The sequence below is a fragment of the Dendrobates tinctorius genome, unplaced genomic scaffold (genome assembly GCF_039654945.1).
Source record: "Dendrobates tinctorius isolate UK_male_01 unplaced genomic scaffold, ASM3965494v1 ptg000245l, whole genome shotgun sequence".
Classification (NCBI taxonomy): Eukaryota; Metazoa; Chordata; class Amphibia; order Anura; family Dendrobatidae; genus Dendrobates; species Dendrobates tinctorius.
Genome location: NW_027361912.1, coordinates 7646943 through 7665799, shown reverse-complemented (window position 1 = coordinate 7665799; position 18857 = coordinate 7646943). Strand labels below are relative to the sequence as shown.

The 18857-nt window shown below is 46.0% G+C and overlaps 1 long non-coding RNA gene across 2 annotated transcripts; it reads left to right on the top strand.

Moving 5' to 3' along the window:
- On the top strand, window positions 1–15475 carry LOC141060802 (uncharacterized). Of its 2 annotated transcripts, none has more exons than XR_012222767.1 (3): window positions 1–71; window positions 13584–13842; window positions 14907–15475. It is a non-coding gene; the product is annotated as an uncharacterized lncRNA (long non-coding RNA). The 2 variants fall into 2 exon arrangements; XR_012222768.1 differs by having other exon boundaries at window positions 4–71; window positions 13722–13842.
- The last annotated feature ends 3382 nt before the right edge of the window (window positions 15476–18857 follow it).

The following is an 18857-nucleotide window of genomic DNA, read 5'->3' as shown; positions in this document are numbered from 1 at the left end:
CCACGTGACCGCTGAAGGCAGGAAGAGAGAGCACGGGGAGAAGCTGGGGGCTCAAGACAGCGTCAGGACGGGTAAGTATGACCTGAAACATCCGCCCCCTCCGACCCCTTTGTATATGACTCGAATATAAGTCGAGAGGGGGACTTTCAGCCCAATTTTTTGGGCTGAAAATCTCGACTTATATTCGAGTATATACGGTAAATTCTTTGGAATCACATGCATGTTCGCATGTTTTGCAACTATTGGCACCGCATTTATAAAAACCAATACAAGTCAACCAATTTTTTTTTTTTTTGGTGCGATCTAAAGTGAATAAATTTGGTGATAAACTATTGTCAGAGACGGAGCTTTTCTAGAAACTATATTAATACCTGATGTTAAAATCTGTGCTAGTTTATCATCTTTATGCAAAATTGGTAGATATTTATTAATGATTTTTTTAATGCAAGAAAATTGTGGACTGTATTGAAAACAAATGTATGGTTTCTTCTCTATATTGGAAGCTCCTTTTTTATTGCTTGATGTCATAATTAATTCACTGCGATTCTTGTACTGGACAATTTTTTGCGCTCTACTCAAAGCCCAGTGAGGATACTTGCGATTTCTAAGTTTATTAGTAACCAGATCAAATTCTTGTTTCAAATCACTACTACATAGCAGTTCATGCTTTATATTTTCACCTGCAAAAATTTAGCAATTTTTCTTCCAATTTGCAAAATTATGTTGTACAAGTTGTCCATTTTCTAATGTCTCATAATTTCTTTGCATTTGATGGTGAATTTTATCTACAGCAAACAGGCGTGGCAATGGGGGCGAAATTCTCACCTCCTCCTCCTGTGCAATGACTGATAACACCTCTATATACAGTAGATAACACAGGATCCTCCATTCACAATAGGTGATATCACAGCTCACCTCTTCCTGTACAATGACTGATAACACCGCTATATACAGTAGATAACACAGGATCCACCATTCACAATAGGTGATGTCACAGCTCACCTCCTCCTCCTCCTGTACAATGACTGATAACACCTCTATATACAGTAGATAACACAGGATCCACCATTCACAATAGGTGATGTCACAGCTCACCTCCTCCTGTACAATGACTGATAACACCTCTATATACAGTAGATAACACAGGATCCTCCATTCACAATAGGTGATATCACAGCTCACCTCCTCTTCCTGTACAATGACTGATAACACCTCTATATACAGTAGATAACACAGGATCCACCATTCACAATAGGTGATGTCACAGCTCACCTCCTCCTCCTCCTGTACAATGACTGATAACACCTCTATATACAGTAGATAACACAGGATCCACCATTCACAATAGGTGATGTCACAGCTCACCTCCTCCTCCTGTACAATGACTGATAACACCTCTATATACAGTAGATAACACAGGATCCACCATTCACAATAGGTGATGTCACAGCTCACCTCCTCCTGTACAATGACTGATAACACCTCTATATACAGTAGATAACACAGGATCCTCCATTCACAATAGGTGATATCACAGCTCACCTCCTCTTCCTGTACAATGACTGATAACACCTCTATATACAGTAGATAACACAGGATCCACCATTCACAATAGGTGATGTCACAGCTCACCTCCTCCTCCTCCTGTACAATGACTGATAACACCTATATATACAGTAGATAACACAGGATTCATCATTCACAATAGGTGATGTCACAGCTCACCTCCTCCGCCTGTTCAATGACTGATGACACCTCTATATACAGTAGATAACACAGGATTCATCATTCACAATAGGTGATGTCACAGCTCACCTCCTCCGCCCGTTCAATGACTGATGACACCTCTATATACAGTAGATAACACAGGATTCATCATTCACAATAGGTGATGTCACTGCTCACCTCCTCCGCCTGTTCAATGACTGATAACACCTCTATATACAGTAGATAACACAGGATTCATCATTCACAATAGGAGATGGAGAGAAACAATGGAGAAGATGGAGACACAATGGAGAAGATGGAGACATTGTTCTTTTACTACTGACAACTTTTTTCCATGTATTATAATTAGATTGTTTATAATAATTACTTCCCGGCACCGGGACATTCTTATCTGCTTCCATTAAGATGCTACGTGGGAATATGTATATCTACATAGCATCTTAATGGTACGTAGACATACATATTCCCATGTAAATGTTAATAATTACCATCTGTCTGTAGTCATTCCACGTTTCATTAAAGGGAAAGTCTCTGGAGAAACTTTACTGCTGTCAGAAAACTTGACCCTCTATTATTTTCTTACAGAGCAGACCAGACAGCATACTGCTGTAATCCTGAGTGATCATGACATTCTCTTAAAGGGATGTTCCATCTGAAGCAAGGATTTAACAGCAAGGGCCCCCCGATGATCCTTGGTCCTTCTCTAGGCACACATAAACCACACTCAGTGCCACCCCAGTTTTTATTTCTTATTAAAAATGTTCTCCTTCAAGAACAGAATTACTAATTTTACAGTTTCATTCTTGTTGCGGAGGTTACGGGCCACCTCTGCAATCTATCAGAGGTAGCTGGTTTCCTAGGCAATAAGCACAGCACTTGCAAGTGTTGCTGTGATGGCAGCTGGATCCAGTGATCCCACCAGAAGTCTATCATTCATCACCAGAATGTGGGAATTGTGCCATCTGGTTCCCATTTTTTTCCACTTTCCACAAGACCACGACCGGGAGCAGATGAACAGTGCGTCTGGTTACACATGCGCCATGCTGCTGTATATATAGTCATGGCCGAAAGTGTTGCCACCTTTGAAATGGTTTCAGAAAATGAAGTATTTCTCCCAGAAAATTATTGCAGTTACACATGCTTTGTTAGGCTGGTTTCACATTAGCGCTTTTGTGCGCAGCGCATCGTGCGCACCCGTGCGCACTGCGCACCTATACTTAACATGACGTGCGCATGGTCTTGCGCATACTTGCGTTTTCGTGCGCATGCGTTTTTTTGTCTTTTGCGCCAGGCGCGCCAGACGCAACATGTTGCATTTTTGGTTCCGCCCTGTCTCGTCAAAAAAACGCATGCGCATAAAAAACGCAAACGCATGCAAAAACGCATGTAAAACGCAAACAACGCTGCGTTTTTTTTTACACATCAGCGTGCGCATGACGTTAAAAAAACGCGCGTTTGTTTTGCGTTTTTTATGCGCCCGATGCGCTGCGCAAAAAAACGCTAATGTGAAACTAGCCTTATACTGTACCTTTGTCTATTTCCTCTGTGTGTATTGGAACACCACAAAAAACTGAAAAAAAGACAAATTGGACATCATTTCCCCCCAAAAGGCCACAAATGGTCTGGACAAAATTGTCAGGACCTTTCCAAAATTGTGGGTAAACAACTTTGTTTCAAGCATGTGATGCTCATTCAAACTCACCTGTGGCAAGTAACAGGTGTAGGCAATATGAAAATCACACATGAAACCAGATAAAATGGGGAGAAGTTGACTCAATCTTTGCATTGTGTGTCTGTTTGTGTCACACTAAGCATGGAGAACTGAAAGAAGAAAAAAAAAGCTGTCCGAGGAGTTGAGAACCAAAATTGTTGAAAAATATCTATAATCTTAAGGTTACAAGTCCATCTCCAGATATCTTGATGTTCTGTTGTCGACAGTGCACAACATAATCAAGAAGTTTACAACCTATGGCACTGTAGCTAATCTCCCTGGATGTGGATGACAGAGAAAAATTGATCTAAGGTTGCAGGGCAGGATAGTCTGGATGGTGGATAAACAGCCCCAACCAAGTTACAAAGAAATTCAAGCTGTCCTGCAGGCTCAGGGTGCATCCATGTCAGTGCGAACTATCCATCGGCATTTGAATGAAATTAAACGCTTTGGCAGGAGACCCAGGAGGACCTCACTGCTGACCAAGAGACATAAAAAAATAGACTGCAGTTTGGAAAATGTATGTAAGTAAGCCAAAATCTTTCTGGGAAAGTGTCTTGTGGACAGACGAGACCAAGATAGAGTTTTTGGTAAAGTACATCATTCTACTGTTTACCAAAAATGGAATGAAGCCTACAAAGGAAAGAACACAGAGCCTACAGTGAAGTGTGTTGGAGGTTCAAAGGTGTTTTGGGGTTGTTTTGCACTGGTTTCTTCTGACACTGGGTGCCTTGACTGTGTGCAAAGCATCATGAAATCTGAACATTACCGTTGATATTGGGTTGCAATATAATGCCCAGTGTCATAAAGCTGGGTTTGCGTCCTAGGTCATGGGTCTTTCAGCAGGACATTGACCCCAAACATTCAAGATGCTCCAAGAAATGCATGGAAATAAAGTGCTGGAGAGTTTTGAAGTGGCCAGCAATGAGTCCGGAAACAAATCCTATTGAATACCTGTGGAGAGATCTTAAAATTGCTGTTGGGAGAAGTCACCTTCACATACGAGAGACCTGGAGCAGTCTGCAAAAGAAGAGTGGTCCAAAATTCCAGCTTAGGCTACTTTCATATTAGCTTTTTTAGTGCAGCGCATCGTGCGCAATAGGAACGCATGAAAAAAATGCATCATGCGTTTTTGCATCATGCGTTTTTTATACGCATTCGTTCTCTAGGGGTTAAAACCAGTGTCTACACATTTTTACGCCAAGAACGCATGTGCTCTAAAACGCAGACGACCGCATGTCCATGCGCAGGCCTGTGTTCCCATAGACTGTAATGTGTTATTTTGTCGCATTCCGTGTGCAAGCGTGCGCATGCGTTCTTTTTACGCCTTTCGGTGGATCCAAAAATGCAACAGGTTGCTTCTGGCGCGCCTAGGCGCACACCTTGAAAAAACGCATGCACACGAAAACACATACGAACGCATGCAAACGCAAGACCATGCGCCCCCCATGTTAAACATAGGTACGCATGACGCATGCGCATGGACACGCACGATGCGCTGCGCAAAAAAAGCGCTAATGTTAAACTAGCCTTAGAGGTGTAAGAAGCTTGTTGATGGTTTTAGGAAGTGATTGATTGTAGTTATTTACTCCAAATAGTGTGCAACCAAATATTAAGTCGAGAGTGCCAAAAATGTTGTCCTGCCTATTTTTTATTAAAATTATTTCTAATTTGCTTTTTTTTATGCTTTTTTGTATTTTTCCAATGCACAAAAAGGAAATAAACGTGTATAACAAAACATGTGTAATTGCAATAAGTTTCTGGGAGAAATGCTTTATTTTCTGGAATAATATCAAGGGTGCCTACACTTTGGGCCATGACTGTATGTATCTGTGACACTGATGAAGATAGCCAAGTGTTGCTGCTTCATTTCAACTCATTCAACTGCACTCTATTAGCCTGGCAATGGACACAAATCCAACAGTCTTCTGATCTGCGAAGGCCATCATCGATTTAAAGCCCCCTATACTCATTCCATGACTGATGACCAAAGGTTCAGCCAGCAGCCACCTAGGTTGACTCTCCCACACACAGAAGAACTTGTTCAGCCAAGCGCTCCTGCGTTCTCTTTGACAGAACAACCACCATCGGCGCCGGCTTATCCCTGAGAGAACAATAGGATAATCAGTCTGAAATTAGACATGCCCGACCCTTAGTTATTCCGATAATCATTTGGTCACATGGCCCTATAAACATTAGACTGTCCCATAAACCTGTTGATATTGCCAGATTCGGGCAACACTAATCTAATGTGTAGGGGTAACAATTTAATAACTTTCGTAGACCAGAATACCCCTGTAATAGGGTCCTGGCGCTAGAGACCCAACCAATCAGCAAGTAACGACATATCCGAGTTTTAGTTTACTATTATACACCACGATGGATCACATTATCATCTGTGGTGCATGGTGATGTCTATACATAATCCATGGGACACAGTTTCCCATGGTGGGAATTCCTTCAGATGCTAGGGAGGATTTTCATAGCCTAAATCTCACAACAAAGTAGACCAGATGGTTATTTTTTGTCGCTGATGCCCTTATTCTGTAACTACAGGAAAGGAGACTGTGATTGGAAACAGACCGGGCATCTTCTAGAAAGAGAAATAATCTGCTTTCTTCTCTTGTTCTTTCGGTCCCGGCGTGCTTATTACAGGCCTCCATGACTGAGACACATCTGCCGAAGCTCATTTTCATAGCTATAAATATTTGCTTTGCAAGTGGCCTCATTGTTGTGAGTCAGCAGCAGTTGGTGGTCGGAGCACAGGCGGCATCCATACCACAGAGGACCTGGGTACAGTAAATGGATGGGACCTTCTGGCACCTCATATGTGCCCAGAAACGAGACCATCCTAATATCATCCATGTGTCCTACTTTAAGGCTTTGTGCACATAGAGTTTTTTGAGGAGTCCTTTTGAGTGAGTGCTCTTCAAAAAATGGGTGAAAAATCGCCTCAAACATGGTCTTCATATGAACTTCTATTGTAAAACCGCTTTGCTGTTTGTATGTTCGGCCTTTTGAGAGTTGTTCTTCCACTTCAGGTTTTAAAAAATGCCTGGTGAGAAAAAAGAAAGTGCAGGTCACGTCTTTACACCTTCTCCAGATGGAAATCACGCCAAAACTAGACACTGTCCAGTCAAAAGGCTGAGAATAACCTCTCTAAGGGTATGTGTAAGCAGGTTACCTGATGCAATGCAAAGACAAACACAAAGCGGAAGTAACCAATGAAAGTATTTATTTCCCTGATGTGGCGGGAAATTGCAGTCGCTATAGCAAAGGTGAATAATGCTAAACAGGGTAATTACAGCATGAAATATGTGGCGCCCCTGAGGCTCAGTCGCCACAGAGGTACTGCACCTTCTCCTAAAGTGTAGTAAGTTGGGAACTCCTTTCCACACTCCAGCACCTGCACCCCACACACAGGATAGTTCAGCAGGACGAGATTGCGGCTTCATGCTTAGAGGGTAGCAGAGCACCTTTCGTGGGTCCTTGCTTCGTAACACGAGATGTGCTGGGAGGTGGGTGGAGTTGAGACATATAAAAGGTTGGGAAAGTATAGGATTTCAGATGAGTCTGGGAGGTGAGTCTGACGGGAGGTCAGGCGAGAGAAGGACTGTCAGTCAGGAGAGTCTGAGGACGGGTCCGAGGAGAAGGAGTGCTGCAGCTGCCTCAGTGATCTGAGCCAGCTGGCACGGGAAAGGAACAGAAGGAAAAGGATGTAGAACTGCAACCTAAGCTTCCATAAGAGAGAGAAGGAACAGTGCGGAACGAAGGAGTAGGAGAACAGAGAGGAGTTGTGGGTTGGAAGAGGAACCCTGCCTATAGGTTCTCAGCGCAAGGCCAGGGCCCGGTCCCCGAGGTTGTATGGACACTTATGGTTCTGCAGCAGACACTGGTGGAGTAGTTGGCTGTAAATGCACTACTCCCATCTAAGACTTGGGGCACAACAGCAACTGAATAGAGAGCCAGGACTCCGGAGAAGGGAGTCCCCGAGAGAGGCTACAGCTGTCTGTCATACAAGTAGAGTTGTTAGGAGCATCTGACAGGAGGAACTTCAGAGTACCACGGTAATGGAGCTCTTCACACTAAAAGGCGCAATAGAGGAGTCGTTCAGGAAAGGTACAGTCATGGCCAAAAGTATTGACACCCCTGCAATTCTGTCAGATAATACTCAGTTTCTTCCTGAAAATGATTGCAAACACAAATTCTTTGGTATTATTATCTTCATTTAATTTGTCTTAAATGAAAAAACACAAAAAGAATTGTCCTAAAGCCAAATTGGATATAATTCCACACCAAACATAAAAAAGAGGGTGGACAAAAGTATTGGCACTGTGCGAAAAATCATGTGATGCTTCTCTAATTTGTGTAATTAACAGCACCTGTAACTTACCTGTGGCACCTAACAGGTGTTGGCAATAACTAAATCACACTTGCAGCCAGTTGACATGGATTAAAGTTGACTCAACCTCTGTCCTGTGTCCTTGTGTGTACCACATTGAGCATGGAGAAAAGAAAGAAGACCAAAGAACTGTCTGAGGACTTGAGAAACCAAATTGTGAGGAAGCATGAGCAATCTCAAGGCTACAAGTCCATCTCCAAAGACCTGAATGTTCCTGTGTCTACCGTGCGCAGTGTCATCAAGAAGTTTAAAGCCCATGGCACTGTGGCTAACCTCCCTAGATGTGGCCGGAAAAGAAAAATTGACAAGAGATTTCAACGCAAGATTGTGCGGATGTTGGGTAAAGAACCTCCACTAACATCCAAACAAGTTCAAGCTGCCCTGCAGTCCGAGGGTACAACGGTGTCAACCCGTAATATCCGTCGGCATCTGAATGAAAAGGGACTGTATGGTAAGAGACCCAGGAAGACTCCACTTCTTACCCCGAGACATAAAAAAGCCAGGCTGGAGTTTGCCAAAACTTACCTGAAAAAGCCTAAAACATTTTGGAAGAATGTTCTTTGGTCAGATGAGACAAAAGTAGAGCTTTTAGGGCAAAAGCATCAACATTGAGTTTACAGGAGAAAAAAGAGGCATTCAAAGAAAAGTACACGGTCCCTACAGTCAAACATGGCGGAGGTTCCCTGATGTTTTGGGGTTGCTTTGCTGCCTCTGGCACTGGACTGCTTGACCGTGTGCATGGCATTATGAAGTCAGAAGACTACCAACAAATTTTGCAGCATAATTTAGGGCCCAGTGTGAGAAAGCTGGGTCTACCTCAGAGGTCATGGGTCTTCCAGCAGGACAATAACCCAAAACACACTTCAAAAAGCACTAGAAAATGGTTTGAGAGAAAGCACTGGAGACTTCTAAGGTGGCCAGCAATGAGTCCAGACCTGAATCCCATAGAACACCTGTGGAGAGATCTAAAAATGGCAGTTTGGAGAAGGCACCCTTCAAATATCAGGGACCTGGAGTAGTTTGCCAAAGAAGAATGGTCTAAAATTCCAGCAGAGCATTGTAAGAAACTCATTGATGGTTACCGGAAGCGGTTGGTCGCAGTTATTTTGGCTAAAGGTTGTGCAACCAAGTATTAGGCTGAGGGTGCCAATACTTTTGTCCGGCCAATTTTTGGAGTTTTGTGTGAAATGATCAATGTTTTGCTTTTTGCTTCATTCTCTTTTGTGTTTTTTCATTTAAGACAAATTAAATGAAGATAATAATACCAAAGAATTTGTGTTTGCAATCATTTTCAGGAAGAAACTGAATATTATATGACAGAATTGCAGGGGTGTCAATACTTTTGGCCATGACTGTACATGTTGGCGGAGTGTTGAAGAGGAGAATCCTGACTTGCCCAGAAGGTTGATTGAGTCTCTGCCCCGGAGGACACGGCACGGAGGCAGGCACCAGTGTGTACCACGAACTGTGAGTAAGGCTTTGGAACTGCAAGCCCTGGTGTCTTCCATTAATTTGTGCGCCAACACCGCCAGCACTGCTGCATCTGGGTACCAGCATTCCTCACACCACCTGCGCCTATCCTCATCTATTGCAACTACACTGCCCCGGGGTTACAGCTTCACCTGTGGGGAGCTACACCATCTATGCTGCAACACACCATCAGCCCCATAGGATCTGCATGCAGCGTTGGCTTAACATCTTGCTTGCCAAACACCACAGGTGGCGTCACGAACTATCATATAAACTATATCACAAACCACCCTTGATTTGGGCGCCCAGGGCCACGGACCGGGTCACAGCTGCCGCGACACATCCCACTGACACCGGCCGGTACAGAGTACCCCACAGCACTGGGACGGGGCGACCCAACTAGACAATATCAGATACACAATGAATACTCATTGTTCACTCTATTATAGCAGTGTCTTGCTAAATGGTATTTGAACTTCTGTCAGGGAAGATAGTCCCGGTAGCATAAAAGTCACTGTACTATCTCTTCTCGTAACACAGGCTCTAGTGGGGTTCTCTGGTTATTCCCTCTAGGCCGCAAGCCCTCCTGACAAAGTCACACAAAGCTCACTTCAACCGGCCCCTGTCCTGTCTGTTGTATTAGCCCAGGACAACCCTTGTGCTGTATATCAGTGCTGGAAGCAACAGTCCGGCTCGCTCAAGCATCCCATTCACCCCCATAGACGTCCACCCCCGAGTGGAGGCTCTCTGCGGATCTTCGATGCTTGACCAGTGGTGGATGTCTCTCATACCCGGTGACATGAGGGCTGGGACTCGGCTGTTGACTCACACATTCAGGGCTCCAGGTCTTTACCAGCACAGGTCTGGTTTTTGATCCTTGACCATCGTAGTCCAGGTTCTAGGACTTGTGTGGCGTAGATGGGGTCTTTGAGTCTTGACTGGCATGGTTTAGATTCTGGGACTCGTCTAACACCACCTGCGTTTTGCTTCCAGATGGTCCATGACCTGTTGCCTCGGGCTTTCTGCCAAGGCCTGTCATATCAACCTCGGTGCCTCCCTTGACACACGTCCTGACCATTCCTTTACTTGGCATCAAATCTACTCTCATTTTGGTTTTTTATGTCCGAGAACTGTGTCATCAAGGTCACCTGACCCGGTGCTCCATCCAAACTCTTCCTTCCTGAAACTATTCTCTTTTGGTTAGTTCTGCAGGGTCCCGCTTAGACAGTAGATGGCAGTTTTCTTCTGCAAATGCCCCACAGTAGTGGGGGATCTAATTTGTTATGGCACACTATGTCTTTAAATGGGTTCTCCAGGACTATTTTTTTTCTATGGGCCTAAAATCTAAGTGGCAGGTAGTTGCTAATAGAGACAATGACCTGCCTGTTCAACATGGCACTGACACAGAGAGGTCACTGGTCACTCCTGCAGGCGATTCAGCTGCTCCATTTCAACCGAGCAGCTCTTCTTCATCTGGGCTGCTCTGTAAAAGGTAGCGTGACTGCCGATGCCATGCTGATTGAAATTCAGCTTCCCACAGGGAGCTGACTGTCAGCATTACGTCTGCAGTCACACCCCATCGACACAGCAGAGCGGACGAGGAACCACTGCTCTGTCAATGTGTTGTCAGCAGAAGCAACTGCATCGCTGGCAGGAGCGGTCTGTGATCGCTCTGTTATAGTGGAGACTGGTGCCAGGCACAACAGGCAGGCTGTTAGCAACTACTCACAGTAAAAAAAAAATTAAACAGTCCTGGATGACCCCTTTAAGATGCTGGCAGAGCTGCCAAAATTTTCCTAGGGGGAGCTGTTTCGGGATAAAGCTTACATTTTTCTTCCTAAAGAAGCTGGGCTGCCAGCATCTTTTTTCTGTAATTTATACTGTAATTAGTTAGCAGAAGCCGCCCAAATACTGAACATGTGACCTTTTTTAACCACTTCACAGTTTCTGAGCCCTGAAGCGGTTAATAAAAGTAGCATAAAACTGAAAATGTGCACAGCAGTGTAATTTTTACATTGCTGTCCATTTTGTTCATTTTTTGTGGTGCTTTTCTTAGTCAGATTGAAAAATACGATGTGTACACATACCCTAACATTTATTGAAAAACTCTCTTAAACCTCTTCAGGAAGCTAAAAATGCCTCCAAATACCTCCTCAAAAAAAGAAGAGTTTGCTGAAGCAGTTTCTCATCCTTTGTGACCACCTCCAAAAATCTCTATGTGCACATGCGTCAAGGATATGTGCTGGACACTGGCGGACAGAGACAGGAGAATACGCCTGTGAAAAAACAATATATGGGACCTTTGCAGTCCAATAGCTCATCATAAGGCACAATTTTACCTGCTTTGGAGGTAGAGGTTGACCTCCTTACCTCTTGGGCCCCTGTGTGGCCCAATATGTCCACCCTTGGTGCTGCATCCTTCCGGCTTCAGTGCCTTTGACCCTCCTTCCATGATGAATAGGCAAATATGTTTCCATTTGCGGCACAGAAAGAACATGCAAGCATGTCAAATCGCACAAGTCAGGTCAGCTGCGACCATGCTGCAGGTCCTGTCAATCATCAGTAGCGCACCACTTCCTCCCAGCAAGCGGGAAGTTGGGACATAGGGGAGCGGTGGGCTCCTGAAGACAGAAGATGGGACAACCCATGTAAGGCCGGGCATAAGAGTATGTCTAACAACAAACTTGCGGACTGTTTCAATGATAAGCAGCAGCATTTTGCACTCCAGATCAATGCTCAAGCCTAGATATAAAATATGTTCAATGGTGGTCGACATACACAAATCAAAAGCCGGGAACCAAATGGTGACTGTCATCGCTGACGATGTGGATTGTGATATTGCTGTATATTTCTTCTTCTGGTCTTTGTAGTGGTAATGAACGCATCGTAATAACAAACAACAGGACATGTGGCGATGTTTAGAAGGTTTATGACATGGTGTTGAGGGTCCGTATCCTGTCGTGAAATGTCGGAGTCTGCTGTGTATCACCACCTCTACCCACAAGCACAGGCTGGAGGGGGAGCTATGGCCTTCAGAGACAAGGCCCTGCCTGTTTATTTTTGTTATTCGCATCTGATTTCCCCCATTGGGTTTATTTATTGAGATAATACGGAAATCACCACAGCACACGCCGAGACTACACTATGACCGCAGAACTCACTCTGTGTCTTTTTTTGTTGCTATAAATCAATATTAAAGATTTACTAGTCTCCACTCTTCCAGGGCTACCATCCAGATTTCTTACAGACCTAACTAAATGTCAACTGTTTAACACCATGCCATTTTAAAGGCCAAAATTCTGTACTGGTTAATTTCTTAAAGGGGTTGACTACTAGTAAAAAAAAAAAACCTTTTAAATTGCTGCTACCGTCATTTGCTTTAGCAAGGCGCTGGTGATAGCTCTATTTACCTATGTGGGTTGAAATGTTAGAAGTCGACTAGTTTCTTCTTGGAGCTCCTTGGAGGATTGCTGGCGTGAGCTCTCGTGTGTCATCACAAGCTAAGTGCATTCCCTCGTTTGACTTTCTGCTTTGCCTTTAGTGGCAGTGGAGACTGACTAGCGCTACCCCATCCCCTCCCTATCCAGAGTCTATCACTAGGGGCAGTCAATGGTTCCTGTCTGGCGACAGGTGCGGAACCTATTTAATGTTGTCAGATCAGCCTAGGGGTCTCTACTCCCCCCATTGCTAGTGTTTGGGCTCCGCCACCCTCTTACCGTTGATGTGCAACTAGCTTCTCCCTCACCCAGCATGACAATAAATGCCCAGCCCCCCAGCTTTGGGCTGAGGGGGGGCTTGTAAGGAAGCAGCTGGACAGGTCCTGGATGGGAAATATGTGTCACCGAGGTGGTTAGCCACGATGATGTGAAGCCCAGAGAGACGGCTCCAGCAAAGTAGTTGCTGAGAGGTTTTTATTAGGCCTGGATTTTGGGTGCAGGTTTTAGGAGCAGCCAAAAACAGCTGGGTGGGACTGGTCGTTCCCATATCTCCACTCCGAGATTTGAAGAGCCTATAAGGCAGATGAGCTGCCTCAGTGCTCTCTCTAAGTGGAGATGGAAAGACTTTTGGTATGTGTCATGTCCGCCATGTCTGTTTTGTCTCAAGAACTCCTGGAGCGATGTGCATGCGCATATCTTGTCTGCTGTCCTGCATGTTCCCTAGAGCAGTGTGCACACTCACCTCATGTCTGAGCTGCAGGATGCCTGCATTTCTGCTCTGCGTTCTGCAATCATCTCGTCATGTCTGAAACGCTGATCATGTGACCTTTCCTAGGATCCTGCACTGTCTGGTTCTGCAATCATCTCGTCATGTCTGAAACGCTGATCATGTGACGTTTCCTAAAGATCCTGCACTGTCTGGTTCTGCAATCATCTCGTCATGTCTAGAACTCTGATCATGTGACCTGTCTAGGTTTCAGCAATGGATCTGCAGTCGTCTCGTCATGCCTGGAACTCTGATCATGTGACTGCGCTCTGCTATCCTGTGGATCTGAACCCGGAAGTGCTCCCCTGGTCCTGACCTGGAAGAGGAGGTGCTATGCCCTATATCAGGCCGCCCCTTCCTATGCTCAGCGCCTGAGTATTGTGTGGTGTCCCTGCATGGCTGCTTGGTCTGTGGGGCACTCCCTCTATTCTGTGCCCTTGCACTCTGCTCTGTCGTGCGTCTCTGCACACGCTCCGTGCTCATATTCCGTCTCTGGTCTTGTGTCTTGTCTAGTGTTTGTCCTTTGTGCCATGTTCTGTCCCTGCTCTGCTTTGCCTTGTAGTCCCTGTTTGCTCTGATTCTGTTCCGTGTTTCTGTCCTCGTGTCATGTCTCGCTCTGCTTTGTGGCTTCAGGTACCCTGCCTCTGTCTCTGTGCCTGGCGTGCCTCTCTGCACGCGCAGGACTCTGCCTCGCCTGTCCCTGGCGTGCCTCTCTGCACACGCAGGACTCTGCCTCGCCTGTCCCTGGCGTGCCTCTCTGCACACGCAGGACTCTGCCTCGCCTGTCCCTGGCGTGCCTCTCTGCACGCGCAGGACTCTGCCTTGCCTGTCCCTGGCGTGTCTCTAAACGTGCAGGCCTTGCTCTGTCTAGTCCCAAGGTCCTTCCTTGGCCCAGCTCTGGGCTTCGGCCTACGCTCCGCTGCTAGACTGTCCCTGTCCCTGGCATGCTCTTTGCATGCGCAGGTCTCTGCCTCGTCCTTTGTATTGTCCCTAATGTTTCGTGCGCTCTTGCACATTTCGTACTAGGCTTTGCCATGCTGTCTCGCATATGGCTCTGTCCTGTACCCTTTGCCTAGCGGCTCTGTGCCTCTGTGCACGTGCCCGGTTGCCTGTGCCTACCTGGTGTGCCTCAGCCGTGCCGCCTCTAGCCGTGCTCGCCTGTGTGCCCCAGCCGTGCACCGTCCAGTGCTATAGTGGTCTGGCTGCGTGGCCCCGCAGCGGTGCCGCCTCTAGTCATGCCTGCTTGCAACTGCCATCGTCGGTACCACCTGCCGGTGCTCCCAGCCATGGTCTCTGTGCTACCTTGCACTCACGCTGGTTCTCACACTGTGCCTTTTCGTGCTACTCTTGCACAAAGCCTTTATCTCTCTTTTGCTCTTCTCTGTTTTCTAGTTTGCCTGCCGGATTCCATAACCTGCCGACCGCTGCCTGAGGTCCGGACCTAGATGACTGCGGACTGCTGTCCGGAGCTGATGTCCCTAGCCAGATACCTGGACCCTGTCGGTCGATGCCAGCATTTGGTTTCCGATGCCACCGTACTCTGTGCCTCTCCCTGGCATGCCCCTCGGCATGCGCAGGTCTCTGTCCTGTGAACCTGACCCTGGCGTGTCCGTTGACACGCACCATGTCACTAACTCTCTTGTTTCCTTGCATGGAACCCTGGCTAACTTCTAGATGTCTGGATCCTGCCGATCACCCTCTGAGCTACAGACCCTGATGCCCTGGTTGATCGTGGACTGTTGTCTGGAGTCCGATGTCCGTGTACCATCTGCACGTTCCATGCCTGGACCTCGGCATTGCACGCACACTGTTTTATGAACTCTGTGTGTTCACGTTTGCTCCTGTTGCACCCTGAAGAGTTCCACAAGTCTTGGACCTCGCACCTTGTCTTATGTTCTGTGTGGTCACGGTTTGCACCTGTTGCACCTGAAGTCTTCCTTAATGAAGTTTCTTTGAATTAATGACTCGTCTTGCCTTGTCTTGTTTCCCTGAGCCGGCCGTCTGGTCCAGCTGCCGTGGTGGCTCACCCCCTTGGTCTTGCCCCTGACACTCCCTGTATAGGGGGTGGTTCTCACTAGGTCAGCTTGCCCTAGGTGGGTGGGTGCCACGGCCACTCTTTCTAAGAAGAATGACTCAGTGTAAGCTGACACTCGTCACAGTATGTTGGTCAGCCTGCCAGAAGCTGACTAAGTTTGAACCTCATTTTTCAAATGGTTGATCCCATTCCTCCTGTAAGAATTCTTTTGTTTTATTTTTGTTACACCTTTTTATGCTGTGATCACTTGTGTACTTTTTAATAAACTGCGTGCTGTTTGACACCCAGAACTGGATACCGGTGTCACGGTGTGCAAGCTATGGGCTGCCAAAGAGCACAAACCTCCACAATGGATATATCTGAAAGACTAGATTACGCTCAGATTTTTTTTTTCCCACACAGACAGTTAGTCCAATCGAAAGATGTGTGATAACGTTCACGTGAACTAACATGTTGATGAACGTTGGTCCGTGTACTGTCTACGTTTTTCACATTCACAGCAAACGGACGGAAAAAAGTGATAGGCCGGGGTCACACTTACCGACGCAAAATACGGTCCGTATTTTACATGCGTATTACGGATGAATGACCCCTAAATAGTGCTCCGTATGTCATCCGTAAGCAAGGTGTGGTCACGTATTTTGCGCATGTCAGCATCCGTATGTAATCCGTATGTAATCCGTATGGCGAGATTTTCTTGCAGGCTTGCAAAATGGACATTTAACGGTTTTGAGGCCTGCAAACTATTTAAATCATTAGCCTGCACTCTATTGCCTCAGGAACAGGTGGCTGCCTCCATTCTGTCCATTTGTGACCTTGCCTTGACTAGGTGTGCTGGTGTTGTATGTGCAACATGGCAGACAGTCTGACTTTCAACACAACTGAGCAGGTTCTCTTCAACTGGCTTTTGTCACGCCGCTTTGGTCAACCATACCCAGTGATAGTGCATCCGCGGAGGAGGAGACGCATGTGGGTCCATCCACTTTTGAGGCAACGACTCACAAGAGGTCATTTCCACCGCCTCTGTTCTTCTCTGTGGGATCATCCCGAAAAATTTGACCAATACTCTCACATGAGCCTTGCAACATTTGATCGACTCTTGGAGACAGTGCGCCCTGGGATAACCTTTCAGGACACAAGGATGCACAAAGCTATATCTGCAGAGGATCAACTTCTACTCACATTACGGTATGTACTACACAACCACATTCTCTATGTTCATGATGTGTTGCCCAAAGTATGTATTTTTTGCTTTTTGGACTAAGTTTAATGCCCTCATCTTATTCCAGATATGTTTAAACTTACAGACCAGAATGCTATGTGTAATATGTACTGAATATCACGTAGTCATTGTGCGACCAATTATGTGTGTGTTAGTAGATCTGAATCACTAACAAGTTTGGTATGTATGTACCTGGTTTTTAGCTAATTTGTTCATTCTAAAATGTTCCATTTCTGTTGTTCTTCAGCTTCCTGTCCACTGGCCTGTCTTATGCCGCCCTTCACCATGAGTTTCTCATTAGAAGATCTACCTTTCTGGCATAGTCAGGTCGACATGTAGTGAAATATGGTCAAGACTACATCAACTCGTCATGCCCGAGCCCAGGATGGAAGACTGGTTGAGAATATCAAGGGACTTTGAGGAGGCATGCCAGTTTCCTAATTGTATTGGGGCCCTTGATGACAAACATATCCGGGTGCGTAAGCCGCCGATCTCTGGCTCCCAATTCTTCAATTATAAACAATACTTTTCTGTTGTATTGTTGGCTCTGGCCGACCCTCAATACAAGTTTATAATTGTTGACATTGGGGCCTATGGAAGGACGGGAGACTCTCGAGTCTTCAATACTTCCATTATGGGTCGGCGACTACGCACCAACCAGTTGGATCTACCACCACCACGCCAGCTACCAGGCTCCACTCAAGAATCAGTCCCTTATGTCCTTGTGGCAGATGAGGCGTTTCAGTTAACGCGCAATGTCATGAGGCCATATCCCCGGAGCAACCTGGACCACCTGCACAGAATTTTTAACTTGCGCCTATCACGTGCTCGGTGACTGGTGGAGTGTTCCTTTTGCATTCTTTGTGCCAAATGGCGGGTACTCCAGTCAGCCATTCAGCTGAGTGAACAAAATGTTAATGAAGTTGTTAAAGCCTGTGTGGTTCTTCATAACTTCACCAGGATACATGATTGTTCCTCCTCTGCTGCAGTTGTGCGTGGGTTGGACAATGTGCGTAGGGCGAGACCACCTATCAACCCTCAACATAGACCGCTCTCTGGGCTCAAAGTGCGTGATATTTTCACAAATTACTTTGTCACCTGAGGGGGAAACTTCTTGGCAAGAGCATGCTGTGTCTATGTTATAATTTTTTGTTTTATGTCTAAGTATATATATTTAAACCCCTTATGATTCTATGACTGTTTAATTGCATTGATAAGCGTATGTTAGTATGCTGACACCTTTTTTTAGAATTGAGACAGAGACGTAAAATGTAGTAGACAAATGTTTACTTTTGCCTTTTTTTTTTTTTTTAAGAAAAACATATTATTGCCATATGAGAACTGTGGCAATGGGCCAAATTGGCCGTTGTGCAGATGTGAAAATTGGGTACAAATAACATTTTCGGACAAACAAAAAAACCACATAACCATTAGGCAATACCAAAATGGCAACATTATAAATTTTGGTACGTCGGGGGAGGAGAAGGCGGAAGACCAGCCAGTGTTTGCTGCTGGCTACTTTGCCAAACTTGGCCATCGCCCTGTGTGGGGGCATACTGTTGCCCATGATGTGGGTAGTGTACTGCCTCCTGTGATTGTGGTTGGTACTGGCCAGAGTGATACTGGAGAGGGGCCTCTTGTTGGGGCTGGTAGGCCCGTGTCTCATGCCCACCAAAATAGCCATGTCATCCCCAACCAGGTTGGGACCAGCCTCCAACACTGGGTGGCAACAAGTGACCATATTGGTGAGGTTGGCTAGAGCCAGACATATGTGGCTACTGTAGGAAAGGTTGGGTAGTGGGAGGAAGGGGGTGAGGTGTAGGCCCACGTATTTGAGGATCCTCAGAGCCTGCTTGAGCAAGCATGTGTGTGGGGTGTCTAAGGCGCATCAGATTCCTGGGGGAAAGCTGCCACCTCTCCAGATTTTCAAGTAACTCATATGGGGTATTGGGGTGTGTGCTTGCATCAAGCAGGATCTGACAACATCCTCGAATACGTAGCCTCACGGGAACGGGCACGAAGATAAAGGGCCAGGCTGCGTGAGTATGCCTCCTCGCCATCATCATTATTGACTCTAGCCAGATAG